At 40.0% G+C, this 26,532-nt stretch overlaps 1 protein-coding gene across 2 annotated transcripts in view; it reads left to right on the top strand.

The window, feature by feature from the left end:
- LOC136867269 (UNC93-like protein) overlaps positions 1–26,532 on the top strand; it is a 95,824-nt gene that overhangs the window by 1,006 nt on the left and 68,286 nt on the right. The window lies entirely within an intron of this gene.

Below are 26,532 nucleotides of genomic sequence, written 5' to 3'. Positions count from 1 at the left end.
TGAGTGAGTGAGTATGTCGTTGGCATTACTGACTAAGTTTGTATTATTTCTCAGCCCAATTTTTGTTTGTTGTTTTCCTTTTCGACCCATTCCATTAGTTCTGCGTGATATTTTCCGAATCATAATTCTTAAAACTATTGCTATGTTGCTAAATTTCCTCCTTTTTCTTGTAGTAGTAGTAGTAGTAGTAATAGTAGTAGTAGTAGTAGTAGTAGTAGTAGGAGTAGTAGTAGCAGCCAATGCCACTCAGGCTTACGGGATTGACGGTCCGAAAAGAGCCAGGCCTTGAGTAAAATTGAGAAAACCACGGAAAACTATCTCCACTCCTGTCGATAACCAAGTTTTGAACCCACCTTCTTCTGAATGCAATTTCACAGCAACGTGGCCCGTAATGAACAGTCATCTTGCTCGGTATTTTTATTATTATTGATAAATTTAAATATTAGATAAAATATTCGGTCAGAGTATTGAAAGTTAAATTGTTAACGAGGAACCCAAAGAAATACGATGTTTCTTCTATGATTCAGTTAAGACCTGTCTGTATTTTTCACAAATCAACGCAGTACTCCTTAGAGAATACAAAGTCGTGCTTATTATTTCATGAAGTTTTGTTCTGTTCATATTATAGCATTTGTGCAGATCCAAATGAATTTAATTATTTTCTCTAAAGAGCCTCCGTGGCTCAGTCAGCAGTACGCCGGCTTCTCACGGCTGGGTTTTGTGATTCAAATCCCGGTCACTCTATGTGAAATTTGTGCTGGAGAAAGTGGAGGCGTGACAGGTTTTTCTCTGGGTACTCCGGTTTCCCCTGTCATCATTCATTCCAGTAACACTCTCCAGTATCATTTCATCTACCAGTCATTAATCATTGCCCCGGAGGAGTGCGACATGTTTCGGCAGCCGGCACAATTTCTTTCCTTGCCGCTGAATGGGAGCTTAGTTCATTCCATCCCTAAAGCGTTCCAATGACTGGAAACGGGCTGTGGATTTTCTGTGGATATGGATCTAAAGGATATCGTTTTAAGACTTTATTGATTCAGTCATGTGCACAGTGAATTTATATAAAATAGGCACTAATGTTGCCTGCTGCCATTTCTAAATGGATACAGTACTTTTCTATCCATCTCTTGGCACAGGCCAGAGTAAAGTGTAGCTTCCACCGAAGTCCCAGTCACATCCATGGCTGTGACAATATGGAAGCTGCTGGGGTATGGATGGTGCTGAGTAATGACACTCAGAGCACGACTAGTTCATCTGAGTGTTATGAAAGGTGTTGCTCATAGGGTCAGTCGTGCTGCAATAGCACTTTCTGACCCAGTGAGGGAAGCAATGGCAAAATACCTCACTCCTCGTCTTGCCTAGTACGCCTCATTTTGGTGCCGCCATTGGTTTTTGGGGTTTCCTTATAACCACCTAACCTTTGGTGGTGCTATTTGAGGATCCAACTAGCCTCTGGGCTGATGACCTAACAGACAGACAGGTACTAATGTAGTATTTTTTGTTCTTTTTTGTGGAGAACGACCACTTTCACTTTCGTGAGACGCTCGTTAGTGCCGGCTGCCCTCTCTCAACACCCAACCCGGAAGTATTATTAGGAATAAGTTTTTGCATCTGAAAGCATGCTCATATTTCACTAATCAATTAGAAGCCTTGGAGTATTATTTGCGTAATAATGATAGGCATATTTGTTTTTACATCCCACTAACTACGTTTACGGTTTTAGGAGACGTCAGGGTGCCGGAATTTAGTCCCGCAAGAGTTCTTTTACGTGCCAGTAAATCTACCAACACGAGGCTGTCGTATTTGAGCACCTTCAGATACCACCGGACTGAGCCAGGATCGAACCTGCCAAGTTGGGGTCAGAAGGCCAGCGCCTCAACCGTCTGAGCCACTCAGCCTGGCAGTATTATCTTCATGAATTTTTAACGTCACTGTCCATCTTTTATGTGGAATCAGCTCAGTGAGAAATTTAGGTAATGCAATTTGAAATTCTAAACCTGAAAATAGTGTTGAGAGGCTCAACCACTGAGTCAAATTGAGGTTGAAACTCCTGAAAAATGTACAGCTCCCAATTCTCAGAATAACATTAATAATAATAATAATAATAATAATAATAATAATAATAATAATAATAATAATAATAATAATAAAATGTAATATGGCTTCTAGTGGCGGGATATCCTAGGACGGGTTCGGCTCGCCAGGTGCAGGTCTTTCTATTTGACTCCCGTAGGCGACCTGCGCGTCGTGATGAGGATGAAATGATGAAGACAACACATACACCCAGCCCCCGTGCCATTGGAATTAACCAATTAAGGTTAAAATCCCCGACCCGGCCGGGAATCGAACCCGGGACCCTCTGAACCGAAGGCCAGTACGCTGACCGTTCAGCCAACGAGTCAGACAGAATAATAATAAAATTATTATTATTATTTTTATTATTATTATTATTATTATTATTATTATTATTATTATTATTATTATAACATTATTATTATTATTATTATTTCGTGTGGCTATTTCTAGCTGGGTACAGCCCTTGTAAGGTAGACCCTCCGATGAGGGTGGGCGGCATCTGCCATGTATAGGTAACTGCGTGTTGTTGTTGTTGTGGAGGTGGTGGTGGTGGTGGTGGTGGTGGTGGAGGATAGTTTTGTGTGAGTTGTAAGGGCGTTGAGGACAGCACAAACACCCATTTAAGGGTTAAATCTCAGAATCGGCTGAGAATCGAACCCGGGATCCTCTGGGCCAAAGGCCAGCACGCTGACCATTGAGCAAACTACAGAGAACTTCTCAATGATCATAAAAGTTGTGTTCATAGAGGGGAGGATTTGTAATATTGTACTGTAAATTTACCAGTCTCTCGTAATACGTATGCCAAAAATGAGTAACTTACCAGTTTAATTCGTGGACGGCAAAAGCTGCTGACCATAGAGCTGATCACTCTGCCCCACTTAGTTCCGAGGTTACGAATAGTAGGAACCTTCACCTTCTACTCCTTGAAGGGCCTCCATGCCCAGTACTGAGACGGCTTTAGTTTGAGTTCTAGGAATAGAACGACGTATTATAAAGATCTGCGCCTTTTGTTACCGATTCATTTCAAATATCATTGACTATCTGCCCTGCATAATTATCCTGTAAATCCTGTTTCCTTCGACACCACCTACGTTTGTTTACATATTTACATTCAAGATCAATGCGACACTTCACTAGCATCGCCGGGATTGAGACCTTACATGTTCTATTTTGATATCGAATTGGTAGATCAATCGCGTCGATAACAAAACTCGCGACTACATCTTAACACGTGATTGCATCACTCCCAGCCCTCCTTTGCGTACCTATGACCAGCGTACCTGCCTTTGTTGTCTTTATCAGGGGGTAAATAAATACCTGCAACGTTAATAAGTTGTGTTCTACAACGATTTACATTATTATGATACAGCGAAAACCTTCTACTCCTAAGAATAGGAGGATCGGAAATGAAATTGAAGAACGGTTTTTTGCTGTGAGTATCTTATAAATAAAGTTACAGGGGGTCTGCTGTCTGTAATTTCGTTTGTTTTCCCAATTTCTCAGATATTTATCCGTTTTAGGTCAACTCAAGACCGAATCGGTGGTTTTTACTTGTCGTGTCTGTTTGTTTGTTTGTTTGTCTGTTCCACCATCACGGCAAAACGGCTAGATAGATTTCAACCAAACTTAATATTAGGAGTATACTCATCCCGCGGAAGGTTTCTATATGCATTTCATTTTAAAATCTTTGATTAGACGGGGGGTTTATAGGAAAACCAGAAGGGTTTTCCTCCATTTTCTCTTATACTATTGATTTCCTGTAAATTCCGTGGACCGTATGTGAAACGTCTCTTCGTTATAAACAATTTTTGTTATGTTCATAATTTACCTTACTATTCAAATGACGGAGAAATTTACTATTTTCTGCGGGTATCATGGTCTGCGTGTGTGAACGACAGACCGACAACGAACCTACAGGTTACCATGGCAACGTCTCTGACTGCTTGCCAGCAGGAAAGTAGCGTATTGCCATTTTCCTCATCATACCTTTAAATTCATGGTTGTTCCTTGGGTAGAAGGCAATCTGCGGGATATTGGCGGAATATCGTTGGAGTTTATAACCGTCCTCGAATAGTTTAAGTAAGAACACCATTAGTCATCTTATCTGTTGACCTAAGAATGCCTGCGTCTAAATTTCTCCTCTGTTACCTCTTTCTTATATCCATAACTCACACCAGCATTATTTATTGAGGGGCATTTGATTTTCCAATACATTCACTTGGTATTTACATATTTGTCGTTATCCGGCTGTCCTCAGTTTTAATCCATTTTCTATTAATTTCAACTTCCTTTACTGAATTATTTTATTCCTTAATTACACCGTATGTATGCGAGTGCTAATCTCGAAACCTTGACACTCTTTCCTTTGAGGAAATATTCTAAGCTATACAAATGTATAACTTTCGGCCCCGGAAAATATCGAAATATGGATGCAATTTTAACGACGGCGCACACCTTCGTTTCGGGATAATTGGTGGCTAATCTGTCTTATCACAAATCAGAAAGCACAATAGCCTTTCATTTTGGAGAGATCTACAACTTTGGTCTTATGACTTTTTATCGTATTTCTATTCCTTATGCGTTAAATAGAGCTGTATTTCTCGATTTCAAGTTAATTTTGTACTTTCACATGTATATGTTAACATTAATTTGGCACACTTATAGGAAAGATAGAATCATGACATTCGGCACGCACATTGGCATGACCAGTGGCAATGTGATAGCCAAATTTCATGATTCTATCTGTCACATGAGTAACATAAATATAAAGTAGTGCGCGAAAACTGTACAAAATTTCACACCCAATGATTCTAACTCATTCTAACCCATAAATATAGAAGATACGAGAAGATGTCATGGGACCAAACATGTAGAACACTGAAAGAGGCGTCTGATGGTGAGATCCGTTTGCAGATATGTCGCAGAGTTTCAAAGCAGTAACTCTCGAAATAAAGGTCTGCACATCTAGAGTGTGTCTGTACATTGACTATTTTGGCGACATTTCTGTACAGTTATCCGTTTCAGGTGTAATAATGACCATCTGCATATTTTCAGCTTTGGTGTCTGTTTTTCTGTTTGTCAGTTTGTCTATAACTTTGAAACTACTGGATATATTTCCACCAAAATTCATATCTAGAATCCACCTGTCCTTGGGTAGGTTTCAGGGCAAATATTGTTTCTAAATCCATGAAATGACTGGGGGTTTCATACGAACCGAAACCGTGATTTTGCACTCCCACAAATAATACACAACCAAACTTAATAAAAATCTACCTGCCTTAATGGAAATTAATTTTTAAACCTTTTTTCTCATGTGCATCATTAACCGGACTTAAGAACGGGCGCGTGTTGAGCGTATTTTTTACAACTTGAAAACCATTGAAGATATTTGAACCAAACTTTATATTTAGCATCCACCTTTCCAAAGGTAGATTTTAAAGGTCAATAACATTTCCTGTTCCTGGAATGGACTGGCGGTTTATAGGGAACCGAAATGGTGAATTTACTCCTCCACAATATATACAGTACATGACCAACCTGACTGGAAATCGACCAAATTTGTTGGAAATCCATTTCTAAAATTTTTGTGTGCTTTTTCGACAGAAAGATTAATAAGGGAGACATCATTAATGGTCGGTTTTCCAGGGTATGTCCAGCAGACATAGACCAAAAGGTGTTGTACGTAGAGCAGATTCCTTATCTATCTATATAAGTAAAATCCTAACGACTGTGTGCCTTTACATTGACTATTTTGGCGAAATGTTCGCACAGCTACGAGTTTAAGGGGTAATAATAACAACCATCTGCATAATTTTTTGGTTTAGTTTCCTGAAAGTCCTAATTTTAATCCTCGTCGCCCAAAATCCACATTGCGGCATAAACTGCCAGACGAAAAAGAAAACAGAAATTTGGCAAAATTATACGTTTTATCCTGTAACGGACAGATCATTTCCAAGAGCTTTAAATTTTTCACTTTTTTCCACGAAGAATATCGAAATATGGAGGCAATTTTAATGATGGTGCAGATCTTCGCGAAGTCCTATCACATAAGGGAAGGCACAATCTCCGTTAAATTTGGAGTGATCTACAACATTGGTCTTATGACTTTTTGTTGTATCTGTATCCCTTTTACGTTTGATTTTTGTCTATTTCTCGATGTTAAGCAAATTTGGACTTTTCACATGCATAATGCATACTTTCAGTCACTTATAAGAAAGATAGAATCATCAAACCCTACACGAAAATTGGCCCACGCATTAGCCATATGTGAGCCAAATGCTATGTATGTAGCTGTCACATAATTATCTGAAAAGTAATGCAATGTGAGATAATCTTACAAAAATTTTACCCTATTCAACGTTTCTAACTCAATCTGACCCATGAATAGGTCAGATATCATACGACCAGTCATTTAGGCCACTAAATCTGACGTCTTATGGTACAATCCTTTGTCGATATGACGTACCGTTTTGCAGCAATCAATCTGTAAATGAAGGTCTGCAATATCTTAAGCATGCATATACTTTCGTATGTCGATCTATATATATATATATATATATATATTCACTGATGTCGTCTTGTAGCGATCGAGAAAGGGTGTGTCTGCTATTGTAATCAGTACTCCCCACACCGACTTTGACTGGCAGTAGGAATGGGGCCCTTCTCCAACACCTGTGTAACTGGCATTAGTAAGGAAGGCCTACCATTGTAGTGAATAATTCACTTCTCGATTAGACTTGCAGAAGGCAAGGGAGCATGCATTGTTGTTTAAAAGTCCCCTAGCCGATTGTGTTTGGCTGTAGGCAAGGATACCCGCCCTTATAAACAAATGTATCCATCTAAAATGTGACTGGTATTAGGCATAGTAGCCTGCTGTTTTGATGGAAACTCACCAACTTGGTGTGACTGGTAGTAAGCTGGATGGCTGCAGGAAAAGGGGCCTGTCATTATAATTATAACTGCACAACTCATTTTCGACTGGTAGTAGGGAAGTTTTCAAACATTCTAATGAAAACTGTAGTCTGTCTGAAAGTAGGAAAGGGGGCCTGCAATCATAATGAAAACTTCCCAACTCGATTGTGAATGGCAGTAGGCAAGTGAGCCTGCCGATATCATCACAAATCCGTAGCAAGCACTTTACATTGGAAACACCGTATTGGGAACCTCCCTATGCTGTTTCTCGGATAACGCTAAGAGACATGCCATTTTAAAACAATCTTATTTAGGCCTACTGTATGTACAGTATTTACTTCGATATGCGAATACAATGTAGAATGCCGTAGCGAAGCACGGGTAAATTTGCTAGTATAATATAAAGGTATGAAGTTTGTTTGTGTGTTCAAAAATATTCTTGGTTTATTACTAAGTTAGCAAACAGTGGTACTAATCTGAATACCGCACTGAATATGCAGAACTGAAAGGTATTATTAACATAATATTGCAAACATCATATATGGAGGACGAATGTTACAACATGCCTTCAATCAATCAATCAATCAATCAATCCTGATCTGCATTTAGGGCAGTCGCCCAGGTGGCAGATTCCCTATGTGTTGTTTTCCTAGGTTTTTCTTAAATGATTTCAAAGAGATTGGAAATGTATTGAACATCTCCCTTGGTAAGTTATTCCAGTCTCTAACTTCCGTTCCTATAAATGAATATTTGCCCCAATTTGTTATCTTTTTAGTTGTGCGCTGACCGTGGTATTTAAAAGATGTGAAATATACATTTGTACTTATCAGTTAATAAGTCGATAGTTAAATAACCGTATATAAATTAAGTCTATGTATTATTCACAAGTGTTAATTTGTAATTACTTTCGAATCAGTACCCTAATTTAGTTTCAGATTTGAGAATTAGTTGATTTATTTTGAGCAGTCGGATGAGTCTACTTTTGCTGCCTGTGCCAAGCGTGAGTAGAGTGGCCGTGTTGTCCGTTTCGCGGGATGTATTTCCAACAGCACTTAAGGCAGGTTTAGCCACAGTTGAACCAGAACTTTGCGCCAAGAATTTTTGTATCTCCCACCTGTTCGAGTGCGTGTTCGAAGCATCCGAAAGGAGGCACTTGTATTGTTCTTTAATAGCTGGTGTGGGAACTAGACTTGGAAAATACGAAATAATGTCTATAGGTTAGGTAGCATTACGCAATTTACTTGAAGATTAAGTGGCAAAAACTACGCTGAATCGCAAGTATGATAGTACAAAATTTCACTTTCAGCTATCCTCCTTTCACAATTGTGATCATCACGATAATCACAACTCGTTCTAACTTCAATTCTAAAACCTATGTAATATCACATACGAAGCTAATAAGTTAAACCCCAGACAACAGTGGCATTAATATTTTAATAAACGTAATGTCATGGTCTGATATACAAACTATGCTTCCTCAATTCATGTGACCCTGAGGAAAGGTTTACATTTCTTCTCTTAATCTTTTCACATTACAGTACATTATCGGACTTGCTGTTATTGTTTCACTTTAAAAAGTCATATGTGGTTACAAGTAGAGTCTGGCTCCTTCGACGAATAATCAGCGGCCTTAGGCAGATATAACACCGGGTTATTAGGTGTATTTATGGGTTGTAGTAAGGACGTAAAGGAGAGGACATGTAAGTCTCTGGTAAGACCCCAACTAGAGTATGGTTCCAGTGTATGGGATCATCACCAGGACTACTTGATTCAAGAACTGGAAAAAATCCAAAGAAAAGCAGCTCGATTTGTTCTGGGTGATTTCCGACAAAAAGAGCAACGTTACAAAAATGTTGCAAAGTTTCGGCTGGGAAGCCTTGGGAGAAAGGAGACGAGCTGCCGGACTATGTGATATGTTCCCAGCTGTCGGTGGAGAGAGGGCGTGGGAGGACATGAGTAGACGAATAATTTTGAGTCGTGTCTTTAAAAGTAGGAAAGATCACAATATGAAGATAAACTTGGAATTCAGGAGGGCAAATTGGGGAAAATATTCGTTTATAGGAAGGGGAGTTAGGGATTGGAATAACTTACCAAGGGAGACGTTCAATAAATTTCCAATTTCTTTGCAATCATTTAAGAAAAGGCTAGGGAAACAACAGGTAGGGAATCTGCCACCTGGGCGACTGCCCTAAATGCAGATCAGTAGTGATTGATTGATTGATTGATTGATTGATTGATTGATTGATTGATTGATTGATTGATTGATTGGTCAAGGATTTTGACTGACATGGTTAATTTCTCGGGTTCGAGGACTGGGTGTATGTGTTCGTATTAATACACTCCTCCTCATATATTCACAACAAAGTAAATGACAAATCACTACATAAGCACACAATAGCGAATAGATCCCTCCACGTAAGTTTGACGTCAGGAATGTCACCCGTCCGTAAAACTGGGTTAAATCCATATCATGTGCCTACTACAATAAATTGAGATTAAGGGTAGGAAGAAGTGCGAATTTTCACTACATTGAGGGTTCGAATATCGGAGGACATGCAAGATTTTTGTTGAACGAGGGAAAGGCAAAAGATAATTTGTCCGGCATCTTTTGAATTTTTGTTAATGCCAATCCATTAACACTCCATGAAAATCTACAGCCTGTTTTCCAGTCATTTACCGGGTCAGGGATGAAATGAATGAAGCCCCTATCTTGCAGTGAGGATAGGAATTGTGCCGGCTGTCGAGGCCTGTCGCACTCCTCCGGGGCAATGATTGACTGACATTGATATTGGAGAGCGTTGCTGGAATTGAAGATGACAGGGAAAACGGGAGTACTTGGAGAAAAACCTGTCCCACCTCCAATTTGTCCAGCATAAATCTCACATGGGATGACAGAGATTTGAAACCACGGAACCCAGTGGTGTGAGGCCGACGCGCTGCCGCCTGAGCCACGGAGGCTTATTAACACTCCATAATCGGTCATTTGTACATACTTTAAACTAAACCGAGCAGTACGGCGCTACAGCCCTGACAGGTCTTGGCCTACCTAGCGACCACAGCTCAGCTCGAAGGCCAGCATATTAAGAGGAGCGCGACGAATCCTCTCGATCATTATACTTGGCTTTCTAGACCGGGGGCACTACCTTACCATTCGTTAGCTCCTCAATTGTTCTCACATAGACTAAATTTATCTTGAACCAGTGCTTAAATCTAGGTGAAAATTCCCAACCTGCCCGGGAACAGGACCCGGGTCCACTGGGTAAATGGTAGACTCTAGACCGCGGGGTCGACTGTAAATCATTATACGACAATAGTATTAATTCACATGTGTAGGTAAACTGTGAAATATTGAAGAAGACAGCCTCAAAACTACTGGACGATCGAACTTGGAACAGACTCAGGGCGAGCACAACCATATACAGTAGGCGAACTAGGCGGTCACCCAGGGCGAATACCTTGTTTTATAGTACATTCCATGTTTCTTGTATTTATGTGTGTTATATTTTAAAACATACATTTGCACTATTAATTAATTAGTACTAAACGCTGTCTTACGTTTAAACTAGCCTACGTGAGTTAGGTAGTAACTTATAACTTACTACTGTACTAAACACTGTCTTACGTTTAAACTAGCCGACGTGAGTTAGGTAGTAACTTATAACTTACTACTGTACTATAAACACTGTCTTACGTTTAAACTAGCCTACGTGAGTTAGGTAGTAACTTATAACTTACTACTGTACTAAACGCTGTTTTACGTTTAAACTAGCCTACGTGAGTTAGGTAGTAACTTATAACTTACTACTGTACTAAACGCTGTTTTACGTTTAAACTAGCCTACGTGAGTTAGGTAGTAACTTATAACTTACTACTGTACTAAACGCTGTTTTACGTTTAAACTAGCCTACGTGAGTTAGGTAGTAACTTATAACTTCCTACTGCCTACGTGTAAAGCGGCCATAAGATCTGATTATAGCATAGGTTTGTCTTTCATAACCGTACGTCTATACTTAGTATTTCATTAACATTTAACAAGCAATTCACTAGTTAAATGGCAATTTGTCACTCAAGTCACTAGATTCAGTCGTTCTTGCGTCGTCACCTAGATCAGAGATAAGATGATCCTCCATCAACAGCGAGTAAAACTTGTTAATGACGTTATTCGTTGCGTGTTAGATGACATTTTAGAGCAAATTGAGAATTGTGTGTTCGAAATTAGGAGTAGAAACGGATAACCAGAAGGAATTATGTCGGAACAAGTACAATTGCTTTTAAATAATTAGCCGAGGAGGATCGACAGGAATATTTGTTAATAGCCAGGCTGAGCAGCTCATACAGTAGAGCGTAAAAAAATTCCTGCGTGACAGTCCGGTGGTATTTAAAGGTGCTCAAATACGTCAGCGTCGTGTCGGAAGGTTTTCTGGCACGTAAGAAAATCCTGCGGGAGAGTTCGGTGGTATTTGAAGGTGCACAAATAGGTCAGCCTCGTGTCGGTAGGTTTTCTGGCACGTAAGAAAATCCTGCGGGACAGTCCGGCGGTATTTGAAAGTGCTCAAATACGTCAACGTCGTGTCGGAAGGTTTACTGGCACGTAAAGAAACTCCTGCGTGACAAAATTCCGGCACCTCGGCTCCCGTAGCCTTGCGAATGTCAGAAGTAGCATTTAATTAGTTACCTTTGATACAAAAGAGAGTTACTATCATGCGCCGTGTATTTTAGTATTCCAAAGCTACTCGTGATGAACGTATTCAGTAATGTATTTGAGAGTGTTACAGAGGCTTGCAGACTGAACGCTGAAAGGCATAACGGTCTATAATGATGTACTGTATGCATGTATGCATCTTGTGTCCATGTAGCCATTGTTCTCAGCAATTAGAACGAACGATCGAAAGAAAAACGAACTCATAGGGATGATCAACTCCGTAATTTCACGTACAACTTACGAACTCTACTATATTGCGCTTGTTCATACGTGGTAAGTAGCAAGTACAGTGCTTCTCCCACTACTCCGAATGCGCGCGCGGCTTGGTAGGTCTTCTTGAAAGGAAAAATAGAAGGGATTCTATTCCACTTGACTAAGTTGTTACTTAATCGTTTACTTACCATTTACCACTAAAGTCCCAGTTCACACGCTGCAAGTCACTTAAAATTAAGTTTAAAATTTAGCTCCTACTAAATTACTGTCCGCGTGTAAACAGGCCACGAGTGTTTGTAAGTCAGGGCCGAGCGTGTTTCCACTGTTGATTGCGGGAAGTGGTGTGGGCGCTTAAGGTAATCGGTGGTCATCAACGAAGCAGTTTTTGTTAATGTCTAACCACAGCTGGAGTGTTCACTGAATGTGTTCTACATTTTACAGGGAGACTCCACTGAATTCTCGCCTAGGACACCAAGATTCCTTGCACCGCTTCTTGGAAAAGTAAATTGTATAATCCTGATTGTTTAAGGGCTACTAAAGCTGTAAACTTACAAGAGTTAACATTTTTGGTCAAGGTCTTCAGAGAGATGAAGAGCCTTTAATTTGTCGACCTCAGTGTCGTGATCGATAGGTCCTTGACCTTCTCATTCAAGGTTAGTCTTCCCGCCTAAGGGAAAGGTATCTGAATCAGAGACGTATACATTTCGCTTTTCACTTGCCCATGCTTGCCTGGAGAGCAAGCAGTCAAGCTGTCAAAAGTAAACTGGCAGGCTGCTGCACTCCTGTCCAGGTCAAGCTCAGCCCAACTAGGGCAGGCTACAGATAAGCTTGCATGCTCGCTGTCTTCTTCCTATTGCGCTAATCAACGCAGCAGTTTATTTTACTTTTGCTTGTTCATTCTTTTGATATGAGACTCGCGTGAATGCAGGCAGGAATGGTGTTAGGCCTACTTCCTGAATTTATATACGATTCAACACACTCTTGTATTTACGATTCAACACACTCGTGTATTTAAGCAATGAAAAATGAAATGGCGTATGGGTTTTAGTGCCGGGAGTGTCCGAGGACATGTTCGGCTCGCCAGGTGCAGGTCTTTCGATTTGACACCCGTAGGTGACCTGCGCGTCGTGATGAGGATGAAATGATGATCAAGACGACACATACACCCAGCCCCAGTGCCAGTGAAATTAACCGATGATGGTTAAAATTCCCGACCCTGCCGGGAATCGAATCCGGGACCCCTGTGACCAAAGGCCAGCACGCTAACCATTTAGCCATGGAGCCGGACTTAAGCAATGATTATTCAGTATTATGTTAGTCAATGTTATGTTTAAATTTACTTTCTAATACGGATGGTTCATACAAACAATTAACGAATAATAATATTTCACTCCGTCAAAGGAGCCTCCGTGGCTCAGACGGCAGCGCGTCGGCCTCTCTCCGCTGGATACCGCGGTTCAAATCCCGGTCACTCCAAGTGAGATTCGTGCTGGACAAAGCGGAGGCGGGACAAGCTTTTATCCGGGTACTTCGGTTTTCCCCGTTACCTTTCATTCCAGCAACACTCTCCATTCTCATTTCATAGCATCTGTCAGTCATTAACAAAATCACTTTGGGAGTGGCGACCCCATCGTATCAATATCCTATAAACGTATGATTCATCCATTACATCCCTGACCCGCTCAATGACTGGAAAAACAGGTTGTAGATTTTCATTTTCATTTCACTCCGTCAAAAATATTTACCGAAATAAATACTAGGCTCTCTGAACAAAACAATTCAATATTTAAACGAACATAATTTAAACTAAGTTTCTTGCGTTGCTGTAGACTGGTGTTCTTCCATTGTTGTAAAATGTCTCTTCGGAGATCCGGTATGGATGTAGGCCTACTCTTGCAGGTTTTTAGCATCCTTTTCAAAACTTGGCCATAAATGTTCAGTTGGATTTAAATCTGCTGACTGAGGAGGAGTTTTGAGTTGATGGGGAACGTTCCAAATAAGCCAGATTTTTACAAGTTTCGAAGTATACTTAGGACCATTCCCATGCTGTCTAAACGGGTCTCACGAAGCTCGTCAAGCTTAAAGAAGCCAGGATTTGGTCAGCTATGACTATCGTGCTCAGTACGTGCGCACTCTTGCTTTTTTAACTCACAAGCTAAGCTGGTTTGCTCGTTGCAGAGCAGCTGAGGCAAGCAAGCCTGAAACAGAATTTGTACACCTTTGATTTGAACGTAACAACTCCGTGTCACTGGCTCCAGTATTCAGGACAAGACCGCGATCGCCAGCATCTCCTGTAACGTAGCCTATAGCAATTGAAGAGACATCAAACAAATAACATTATCAACGGGTGACAGGCGGACGCGTTGCCCCCTACATCACGGGGCCGGACAACCATATGGTAATAATCTTCCAGTGAAGAAGCAAGCCAAGTGAAGAAGCCCCAAGCGTCAAGGTATTGAAACTTGGCGAGACATTCCACGTCTTTCTTGAGCGATGGCATGCGAATGATTATGGAAAGTTACTGGCCTGAAATCATCAGAGGAAACCAGAGATTGTAGGGGAATCCTCACCTGCTTCATCGTTTTACGTACACTCTGAGAGATTTGAATTCGGAAAGTTACGCAGAAAGGCCAACAGGTAACTTTGAGCCACGATGGAACTGCTGACAAATACATATGACTCTTGAAATAAATCACCGGCTGTAAATTGAGTACCATACTGTATATAAAATCCTGAGAACAAATGTAAGTTTCTCGAAATAGGTTATTTTTTTTCTTATTAATGCAAGAGGCAGGGTTTAATTCGTCTATCGGACCAGTGTGTTAGATAACGTATGGCCACCACCGCAGTCTGGATATTAGCATATTCGTTTTCTGTATAGTTATCCTGATCTCGGCGCTCGATTTGTGAGAATTGGAATGCAGTACAAGAATAGAACTGGATGCACTTATCTTTCCTATGAACAGATGTAAAGAGAAGTGGGTTAAAATCTCATTCTTGGCAGTCCGTAGAAGCCGCACATTAGAGCTTCCCCACTTCAGCCGTAAGTGAATGTCAAGAGGTAACCTAACATGCAGACCACAAACCTTTCCTTTCCTTTCCTATACTAGCCCCAGTGAACTACATCGCACAGAACACAGATTTCACAGATAATGCATACAATTTTCTGCTAATCGTATCTCCCAAACGCAATGCCTCAAAAGATACTTAGGCGTCTTTGGAGAATAAAGGAAGCAGAGACCCCCCGCCTCACACACACACACACTACTAAAAACCTATTCACAATTCATTCGCCACCTCCAATGTGAGCTGCGAAACTTTCAATAAACACCGGAATGTATCAGCAAAATCGCACTTAGGCTAAACATCATTTGATTATTATTTCACCTTCTAGGTGTAGTACGCCCTACTTATTAAGAAACGAGGTTCACTAACAGAATTTCCTCCTTTATACTCTGTTTATCATATGTTTATAAAAATACCTCTGTATACCGAGCGGATTGGTTACGTGTTTTGAGTCACGTAACTGTCAGCTAGCATTCGGACGATAGTGGGTTCGAACCCCACTGTCGGCAGCCCTGAAGATGGTTTTCCGTGGTTTCCCATTTTCACAACAGGCAAATATTGGGTCAGTAGCTACCTTAATTAAAGCTATGATTGCTTCCTTCCCAGTCCTATCCCTGTACTATCCCGTTGTCGTCGTAAGACCTGTCTGTGTTGGTGCAAATTAAAGTAAATAGCAAAAACCCCCGGTGTTCCCAAAACCACCTGTCATAGAAGGCAGCACTTTACACTGATTTGTCGGGTAAGGTCTTTCGATTACGTTGATAGCCTTGCCGTAAAAAGTTTCGGTAATTACAGTTCTTTATTAGGTTGTAAATCAGGGTTTGGTTCTGTGAGTTTTCATATTATGGTGATTATTATTTCTTGTGGCTATTGCTAGTCCGGTGCAACCCTTGTAAGGCAGACCCTCTGGCGAGTGGGGGTGGCATGTGCCGTTCATGGGAAATTGCGCGTAATTGTAGTGAAGGAGAATATTGTGTTGTGTGTGTGAATTGATGTGATGTTTGGGGGCAGGAGAAACCACCAGTCTCCGAGCCAAGGGGAATTAACAATTGAATGTTAAAATATATGATCTGGTCGGGAATCGAACCCGGGGCTCTCTCAACCAAGGCCAAAACGCTGACCATTCATCCAGGGAACGGGACGGTTTTCATATTCCGTTATTTTAATATTCCTTTGTAGCAGTTGCTGTTTTGAATGCAATGTGTCTCTAAACGTCACAAACTACTAAATTAATAATATTTAAAATTTCAGAGATGTCACAAAACAATGAATCAAAAATATTCGATTTTTCAATATGGTTTACGTCGCACAGACCAGGTAGGGCTTATGACGACAATGGGATAGGAAAGGGATAGGAGTTGGAATGAAGCGGACGTGGCCTTAATTAATTTTCCTGGTGTGAAAATTAGGAACCACGGAAAACCATCTTCAAGGCTGCCTACAGTAGGGTTCGGTTCAAACCCACTATCTCCTGAATGAAAGCTCACAGCTACGTGCCCCTAACTACACGGCTCTTGGTAAACAACTCACTTCTAAAATTACATGTGATAATATATTTGTCTATACATATTTATTACATAATTAAATATCATACTCGAGCAATAGATTCCACTTATTTATAGCTATGTAAACTTACGACAGATGTTACGAGCAGATACAAGAATTTCAAAGTTACAGCTGCAGGAATTTCACCGGTACAAGGACAAATTTTAGCACATTTAACAGTGACGAGACAAGGAAATTAAACTTAGCAACGATGACAGAGGGCAATCCAATTTCATGAACGGTGGGATACAGCAATCCAATTTTAACAACGGCTGTACAGAGAAATCCAATACCTCTTTACCTTTAATTGATGTGATTGGTATGTGCTCTAAGCTAAGTCTGTATTCTGCAGATGGAAGGTACTATGATGATCATTGTGCCAAGTATTAATGAAACAATTCCAAACTCTCCAAAGATTACTTTATTTAACATTATGGACATCAGAAAATAAAAATAAAGGTTCATAGTGCGTTAACAATTTCAGAATTAATTTCGAAGCTTGTTGAAAGTTGTCACCAGTAATTGTCTCAATACGGGACTGAAATTCATTAATGAGCTGGAAATTGAATCTGTTGGTATGAAACATTTTTAAGTTTTACAATTTAACCACAATATTTTAGTACAATTAAGAATTTCATTGATTCGTATTTATTCATATTTTGGACCAAATAATCTCTTATGATATCCTATTGCATCATGTATTGTGCGTGGCAAGGACTTAGATCGTGAGGTTGGCAGACCATGGCAGGACCGTCACTCTCGAAATGTGGGGTTAGAGAAGATTATTCCGTAGACCGTACATCGTACAAATCATTCGATCCTTAGAGAGATGGGCATCGAAACGAGACTGTTGACTTTCGATACTTAGTAATTACTCTCGTACTTCGCGCAGACCAGAGGCAATGGAGAAACTCATTAACGAAGGGAAGTTGACGGCCGAAAACCAAAGGGACGCGTGCCGTCACGATAGGCAGAACAGCTCAAGTGTCTGAGCGGAGAGAACCTGCAAGAAGTGAGTGTACACGTACAAGACTAAGACTCCTGGATAGGCGTTTGCAGTCCGACTCATTGGCTGAACGGTCCGTTCGGTTCAGAGGGTCCCGGGTTCGATTCCCGGCCGGGTCGGGGATTTTAATCGCTTCTGATTAATTCTTCTGACTCGGGGACTGAGTGTATTTGTCCGTCCCAACACTCTCCTCATCGCATTCAGACAACATGCCACACTACCAACCACCACACAAACATGCAATAGTGATTACATCCCTCCGTATAGGGTTGATGTCAGGAAAGGCATCTGGCCGTAAAAGGGGCCAAATCCACATGTGCGACGCAGTTCGTACCCGCGACCCCACAAGTGTGGGAAAAGCGGTAGGAAAGGAAGAAGAAGAAGGCTAGGGGTTTGTAGTGTACGGAGATTTAGACCATAAGAGGAAGATATATCGTCATAGAGCCACGAACGGCACATCTCACCGACATCAGAGAAGGGCAAGGAAAACGCCATATCAATTCAAATTAAACAACACAACTAAAAGTTCGAAGTATTTGTCTTTCACTAAGATTTAAATGCCAATCTGATGTACCAAATAATTTTTAACGTCAGGATCACTGCAAATACAAAAGAATCCACTTCCTTTTAAACTGACAACGCAAACAACCTGGAAGGTCTACGTGACTGCTGATATGATCATCATAGACGCAAAACATAGGGAGAAGACATTCGATTTCAAGAATCCCACATGAATTATATGGGATTCGAACGAGAAAGCAGTGACGATGCCACTCGACTTTTACTCTCAGCTTCCTGATAACGTAACGATCAGTGCACCTCTGGCGATAAATTGCAAGAATGTCACTGTGAGTTGCAGTCGAAGGTGGAGGTGGCGATTGGTAATTCAACCGTTTTCGTTCCCAGTATTAAGTCAGGATCAGCACTTGTGGTTATTATTATTATTATTATTATTATTATTATTATTATTATTATTATTATTATTATTATTATTATTATTATTATTATTATTATAGGGACCTAGTATTTAGGTCATCCACACCGGAACAACTAATTCTCAAACAAACGTGTACTCCATCGATCAAACTATTTACAACAAACAAGTACTGGAGTTACATTTACAGTACAATTAAACTATATACTGTATACTGGCAAATATACCCGTGCTTCGTTACGGTATTCTGTATTGTATACGGATTTCTCCGTACATTACTGTAAAGGCATTGAGTAAGATTATATTAAATCGCATGCCTCTTAGCGCTATCCTAGACACAAAACAGGGAGGACGGAATACGTTGTTTCCGATGTAAGGTAGGCATTGGGGAAGTTTTGAGGATAATGGCAGGCTACATTTCCTACTTCAATCACAATCGAGTTCAGGAGTTTCTACTATAATGGCAGGCTCACCTGGCAACTGCCATTCACAATAGATATGGAGAGTTTTCATTATAAAGACAGGCCAATTTTCTCAGTCGGGTTAGAAAGATTTGATTATAATCGAGAAATGCAGCGCTATCTAACGTATAAACAATCGAGACACGACAATAAGTCATACGACCAAAGTTGTTGATCTCTCCAAATAGAATGGCGATTATGCTATCTGTTTTGTAATACGACTTACCGTTTAGCCACCAATTATCCCGAAACGAAGGTCTGCACCGTAATTGAAATTGCATCCATATTTCGATATTTTCCGGGGCCAAAAGTTATACAATTGCATAGCTTGAAATATTTTCTCAAAGAAAAGAGCGTCAAGGTTTCGGGATTAGCACTCGCACCAATACGGAGTAATTATGAAAGAAAATAGTACAGGTAACGAAGTTGCAATTAATAGAAAATAGGATTATAACTGAAGACAGCCTGATAGGGCAAATATGTAAATACAAAGTGGATGTATTGGAAAATCAAATGCCTCTCAATAAATTATGCTGGTATGGATATAAGAAAGCGGTAACAAAGGAGAAATTTAGGCGCAGCGATTCTTAGGTAAACAGCTCAGATGATGATCAATGGTGTTATTACTTAAACTATTCTAGGACGGTCATAACCTCCACCGATAATCCGCCAATATCCCTCAGAATGGCCGATTAACGTCTCTCTTGCTTTCTAACCAAGGAACAACCACGAATTTACAGGAATGATGACGCAAATGGCAATACTTTACTTCCCTGCTGGCAAGCAGTCAGAGACGTTGCCATGGTAACCTGTAGGTTCGTTGTCGGTCTGTCGGTCACTCAATGCAGAGCATGATACCTGCAGAAAATAGTAATTTTCTCCATCATTTGAAGAGTAAGGGAAATTATGAACATAACAAAAGTTGTTTATAAACACGTTTCACATACAGTCACGGAGTTTACAGGAAATCAATAGTATAAGAGAAAATGGAGGATAACCGTTCTGGTTTCCCTATAAATTCCCCGTGTATTCAAAGATTTTTAAATGATATGCATATCAAAATTTTCCCCGGTATGAGTATACTCTAAATATGACGTCAGGTCGAGATCTATCCAGCCGTTTCGCCGTGATGATGGAACAGACAAACAGACACGAAAAATAAAAACCACCGATTCGGCCTTAAGTTGATCTAAAACGGATAAATATCTGAAATACTGGCAAAACAAACGAAATTACAGACAGCGGACCCCCTACAACTTTATTTATATAGGTGAGGTGCCTAGAAGCTAAGTCAGCAATCTCCATTGTTTGCATAACTTACCTTATGGCAGTAAGGGATTCTGCTTTATGTTTTCCAGCAGTTTTTACAAGCCTCTAATTGACAATGTCAATCCATCCTATTTGCCTAACGAGGCAGACAATAATGACTGTGCATGTGAACTACTGGAAGAGTCTCCAGAACTGTGTGTGTAGAAGATAACTTACGTTTTAATATGTAGTTCCAACAAAACGGACCCAAAAAGCTGGGAGTGTTGATTTTATGAAACACTGCGTCAGAGTATACATTATTGCACATATATTGTAATAATCTGTTGTAATCCATATCTTAATTTCAAGCCTTCAAATAAATTCAGAGTTCTGCTAGAAACCCAACTTTCTTCCCCATCTGAGGTCCAAAGTCAACAAAATCCACATATGAGAAGCAAAAACAGCAATTTCCTAATTAAAAACTTTATTATCTTGTCTCACAATTGCTTTACAATTAAAATATTATGTACAATTGCATTCCACGTAACGAAATAGTTATTGGTCGAATTTTCATTCCATGAACACCTTTAAACGTGGTTTGCTTCTACTGTAAAATTTCCCAGAGTGGAGATTGCTGACTTTGCTTCTAGGCACTTCAATTATATAGGCCTATATGTTCCTTATTTAAATCGCCAGACAATTTTTGAGACAGTCTAAAGTCTACTTATGTTTAGGAAATGAATAATAATAATAATAATAATAATAATAATATACAGTTATGAATACATAAGCTTGTACGGTACTGCTGAATAGGCAACCTGGCTTCAATTATCGGTCGCCCATCGACTGATAAAACTGATAAGGCACTCGTGATGTAAACACAATTAACTCACGAGATGCTGAGGCAAGCTATTTAAATTATGCGCTAGCTAATGAGGTCGACTTTTTTAAAAGCGAATGAAACATCGTGACTGTGGAATTTTAGTAACATGGGAAGTTCCTGAATAGAAAGAAGCAGGAGTCTCTATATAGTGAGGTAAATTATTTGAATTTTACAAGCCGGGCTGGGTGGCTCAGACAGTTAAGCCGTTGGCTTTCTGAGCCCCAGTTGACAAGTTTGAACCTGGCTCAGTTCGGTGGTACATAAAAGTGCTCAAACACGTCAGCCCCGTGTCGGTACTTTTACTGGCACGTACAGTAAAGTGACTCCCACAGGAGAAAATTCCGGCACCTTGGCGTCTCAGAAAACTGTGAAAGTATTCGTGGAGCGTGCAACAAATATTATTATTATTGTTATTATTATTATTATTATTAAATAAATAATAATAAATTAATAATAATAATAATAGTAATTTACAAGGGGTTAAATGTAAAAAAAATCGTCATCTTATTAAGTACGCAGACTAACCTGAAAGTAACACAATCGCCTGTGTTAACCGTGAATGAACGGACTCAGGTTCTTCCAACTTGTGTACTAGCTACTATGTAGTCTCGGGACGAAGTAAAGAAAATCCTGAACGACAAGGCAATGGAACAACTCCATGTCGACAATAGGAAAATAGGGACGTTATCATATAAATATTGAAGGAGAATGAGCTATCATGCGATTTCTGTGAGCAGAACAACGAAGTTTGAAAAGAATCCCAAATATGCCTGGTGTTTAACGTCTGTTCAATTATTTCCGTTCTCAGGGGAGGCCGTAGTGTTCATATTTTACTTTGGATAAGGTTTCTTTAACGTAAAAGGAACTTGCAGTTTTACAGGACTCTTGATATCGTAATCATAACTGCAGGACCTTTTAGTTTAACGTGGAATTCGAACCACAGAGTTGTGTCCTTCCACTTCAAAAATCTCACATGCGCACCATCTTTTGCATGATCGGGACAATAGGTTTACAGCTAACACCCCTCAGGTTACACAGCATCGTACGGTAAAGTGCGGTAAGTCTTTTATTGTCACTGCCTCTCAATTATACGACCTTGAACTATATCAAATACAGCAATGTAGTGTCAAAACTCAGATGTTTAGTCTTATTCGTAATTCATTCTCTGAATAAAAATGTATATTAGGTTTATCTTAAATCTTCTCTTCATTCTTAGTATAGTCTGTTTATAAAATGGTAAAAGTTATATTGTAACCCCCTAATGGTTAGTTTTAATCATTTTTTAATCCTCAGTAGGAAAATGTATCTTTCGCTCTTTTATGCATTCGCTTTATTATATTTTGTATATTAATTGATACATTTCATTTCCAGTGGCAGTTGGTTACAACCAAAGGGACCTCTGGTCCTACTTGTAATTAACCTTAAATGAATATATTTCTATTATAGTGGAGAAGAGAGCCTCCGTGGCTCAGACGGCAGCGCGTCGGCCTCTCACCGCTGGATACCGTGGTTCAAATCCCGGTCACTCCATGTGAGATTTGTGCTGGACAAAGCGGAGGCGGGACAGGTTTTTCTCCGGGTATTCCGGTTTTCCCCGTCATCTTTCATTCCAGCAACACTCTCCATTCTCATTTCATTGCATCTATCAGTCATTAATAAATCACTTTGGGAGTGGCGACCCCATCGTACTAATAGCCTATATCTGCTTCATTCATTACATCCCTGACCCGGTCAATGACTGGAAAACAGGTTGTAGGTTTTCTTATAGTGGAAAAGAAGGGCATACAGTAGAAGAGGTAGCTGTGACCAGTATTAAGGTACAGATCTCAGACATGGACCGTTAACTGAGAAGAATTAGGAAAGCCGTCAAATATTCCATAAAAATATATTAAGAAATATCTCTAGGCCAAAGCTCGATAACACAAGCCGGAGAATGTTATACAATAATAAACTAGAAGACCCAGGATTATATAGCAATTTGACGAAGTAAATTTCAGAAAGCTCCAATTTTACTTTAGATTTATATGTTCATGTGCCCCATATGAGTGGAATGAAAAGAAGTAATGGGACAATACTACAATTAAATTGTTGAAAGCGCATAGAGCGTGATTACCACTTGCTTGCAGTTAAAAAGCATATTACGTCTTTCGAGGACTTCACGGCAACTTTTTAATTTAATCTAGTTGGGATGAGTAGCTCAGACGGAATAGCGCTGGCAACCTGAACCCAAATGAACTGCTTCGAACCTGGTTCAGTCCGCTGGTAATTTAAGATGCTCAAATACTTCATCCTCGTTTCGGTAGATATCTATATAAATAAAATTGTTTCTGTTTGTCTGTTTGTCTGTCTGTTTGTCTGTTCCACCATCACGTCGAAACGGCTGGATAGATCTCAACCAAACTTCATATTTAGAGTATACTGACCCCGGGGAAGGTTTCGATATGCATATCATTTTAAAATCTTTGAAAAGACGGGGGTTTTATAGGAAAAACGGTTTTCCTCCATTTTCTCTTATCTATATAAATAAAATTGTTTCTGTTTGTCTGTTTGTCTGTCTGTTTGTCTGTTCCACCATCACGTCGAAACGGCTGGATAGATCTCAACCAAACTTCATATTTAGAGTATACTGACCCCGGGGAAGGTTTCGATATGCATATCATTTTAAAATCTTTGAAAAGACGGGGGTTTTATAGGAAAAACGGTTTTCCTCCATTTTCTCTTATACTATTATAGGCAAAATATCGAATTTGTCGTATAAGGACGAGACAAAGCTCAATTTAATCCTCTTGACGCAAAGAACAAAACTCGGTAAGCCCTATGGGCCCGAAAACCATGTTTTAAGGCCCTAAAACCAACCGTTACGGAGATATTGGCACCACACTACCCCTGCTCTAGGAATCGGATAAAGAAATGAACTGCCGTAACCATGGCAACGTCAGCTCCAGGATTCTAGAGCAGTGAGATTATGCATGTACGTTTGGGCATAGCTGTCAACCAAAATAGGTACAAATAAGACTTAATATCTGGGAAAAAATATACTGTTGTGTAAGGCACTCATAGGACTCCTTTGGGCGGGGATGGAAAGGGGGTGAAGAACGAGTGTAAAAATCTTACTATATATAGAAATGGAAGTGTGTGTGTAAATGACACATCTCCAACTAAACCACTGGAGCAATTTCAACCAAACTTGGTACACGAATCACTTACTATCGGGAGACGATCACTGTGGGGGGTAAGCCTTCCCTAGCGCCCTTAAGGGAGAGGGTCAGGGGGGTGGTAGTTACAATAATAATCGAGAATAGTGTCGAATTCATAGTTTTCGGGGTCGCTGAGTTGAAAAGTGATACTCTAGAATTTTTTTAAAATCCAGCCCCCTTTTAGGTTGGGAGCAAAGGGTGGGGGGGTGGGGTGAGATATAGAAATAATTAAAAACAGTTTCGAATCCATAGATTTCAGGGTCTCTGAGATGAATAGTATTACTCCGGATTTTTTGCAAATCCAAGTGGGGAGCGAAGGGGGTGAGATATAAAATTAATCGAAAAACTACATATAAAAATATTATCTTCTTCTTCTTACTATATATAAAAATTGATGTATGTGTGTGCGTGGGTGTGTGGGTGTGGGTGTGTATATGACACATCTCCTCCTAAACCACTGGAGCAATTTCACCAAACGTGGTACACTTATCAATTAGTATCAGGAGACAAACCGCGTGAGGGTAAGACACCCCTAGCACCCTTTTGGCAGGGGGCGAGGGGAGTGGTATAAAAATAATCTTATAAATAAAGTTGTTCGTTTCTGTTTGTCTGTCTGTCTGTTTGTTTGTTTGTTTGTTTGTTTGTTTGTTTGTTTGTTTGTTTGTTTGTTTGTTTGTTTGGCTTAAGTGTGGCCAATATCCAGTATTCGGGAGATAGTAGGTTCGAACCCCACTGTCGGCAGCTCTGAAAATGGTTTTCCGTGGTTTCCCATTTTCACACCAGGCAAATGCTGGGGCTGTACCTTAATTAAGGCCACGGCCGATTCCTTCCAACTCCTATCCCTTCCCTGTCCCATCGTCGCCATAAGACCTATCTGTGTCGGTGCGACGTAAAGCAACTAGTAAAATAAAAAGAATAAAAATGTTTGTTTGTTCCACCATCACGTCGAAAGGGCTGGATAGATCTCAACCAAACTTCATATTTAGAGTATACTCACCCCGGGGAAGGTTTCGATATGCATATCATTTTAAAATCTTTGAAAAGACGGGGGTCTATAGGAAAACCACAACGGTCTTCCTCCATTTTCTCTTATACTATTGATTTTCTGCAAACTCTGTGGACCGTATGTGAAAGGTCTCTTCATTACAAACAACTTTCGTTGTGTTCATAATTTACCTTACTCTTCAAATGACGGAGAAATTTACTATTTTCTGCCGATACCATGCTCGGCATTGAGGGACCGACAGAGCGATAACGAATATATGGGTTACCATGGCAACGTCTCTGACTGCTTGCCAGCAGGGAAGTAACGTATTGTCATTTTCCTCATCATTCCTTTAAATTCGTGGTTGTTCCTTGGGTAGAAAGCAAGAGAGTCGTCAATCGGCCATTCTGCGGGATATTGGCGGAATATCATTGGAGGTTATAACCGTCCTCGAATAGCATAAGTAATAACACAAATATTCATCTTCTTATCTGATTACCTAAGAATCCCTGCGCCTAAATTTCTCTCCGATTACCGCTTTCTTATATCCATAACTCACTCCGGCATAATTTATTGAGGAGCATTTGATTTTCCAATACATTCACTTGGTATTTATATATTTGTCGTCATCCGGATGTCCTCTGTTATAATCTATTTTCTATTAATTTCAACTTACTAAACTGTATTACTTTCTTCCTTAATTACCACGTATGTATGCGACTGCTAATCCCGAATGCTGTACACTCTTTCCTTTGAGGAAATATTCTAAGCTATGCAAATGTATAACTTCTGGCCCAGGAAAATTCCGAAATATGGATGCAATTTTAACGGCGGTGCAGACCTTCGTTTCGGGGTAATTGGTGGCTAATCAGTAAGTCGTATCAAAAGTCACAAAGCAAATTGCGTTTCATTTTGGAGAGATCTACAACTTTTGTCCTGTGACTTTTCGTCGTATTTCTATCCCTAATACATTAAACACAAGTTGATTTTGTACTTTTACACGTATATGTTATCATTTGGCACACTTATAGGAAAGGTAGAATCATGACATTCGGCACGCACATTGACATGACCATTGGCAATGTTATAGCCAAATTTTATGATTCTAGCTGTCACATGAGAATCAAAAATATAAAGTAGCATTCAAAAACTGTACAAGATTTCACCCCATTCAATGACTCTAACTCAATCTAACCCATAAATAAAGGAGATACGAGAAGATGTCATAGGACCAACCATGTAGAGCACTGAAAGGGGCGTCTGATGGTGAAGTCCGTTTGTAGATACGTCGTACAGTTGCAAAGC

The sequence above is a fragment of the Anabrus simplex genome, chromosome 3 (assembly GCF_040414725.1).
Source record: "Anabrus simplex isolate iqAnaSimp1 chromosome 3, ASM4041472v1, whole genome shotgun sequence".
Taxonomy (NCBI): Eukaryota; Metazoa; Arthropoda; class Insecta; order Orthoptera; family Tettigoniidae; genus Anabrus; species Anabrus simplex.
This window is presented reverse-complemented; position numbering and strand designations above follow the sequence as displayed.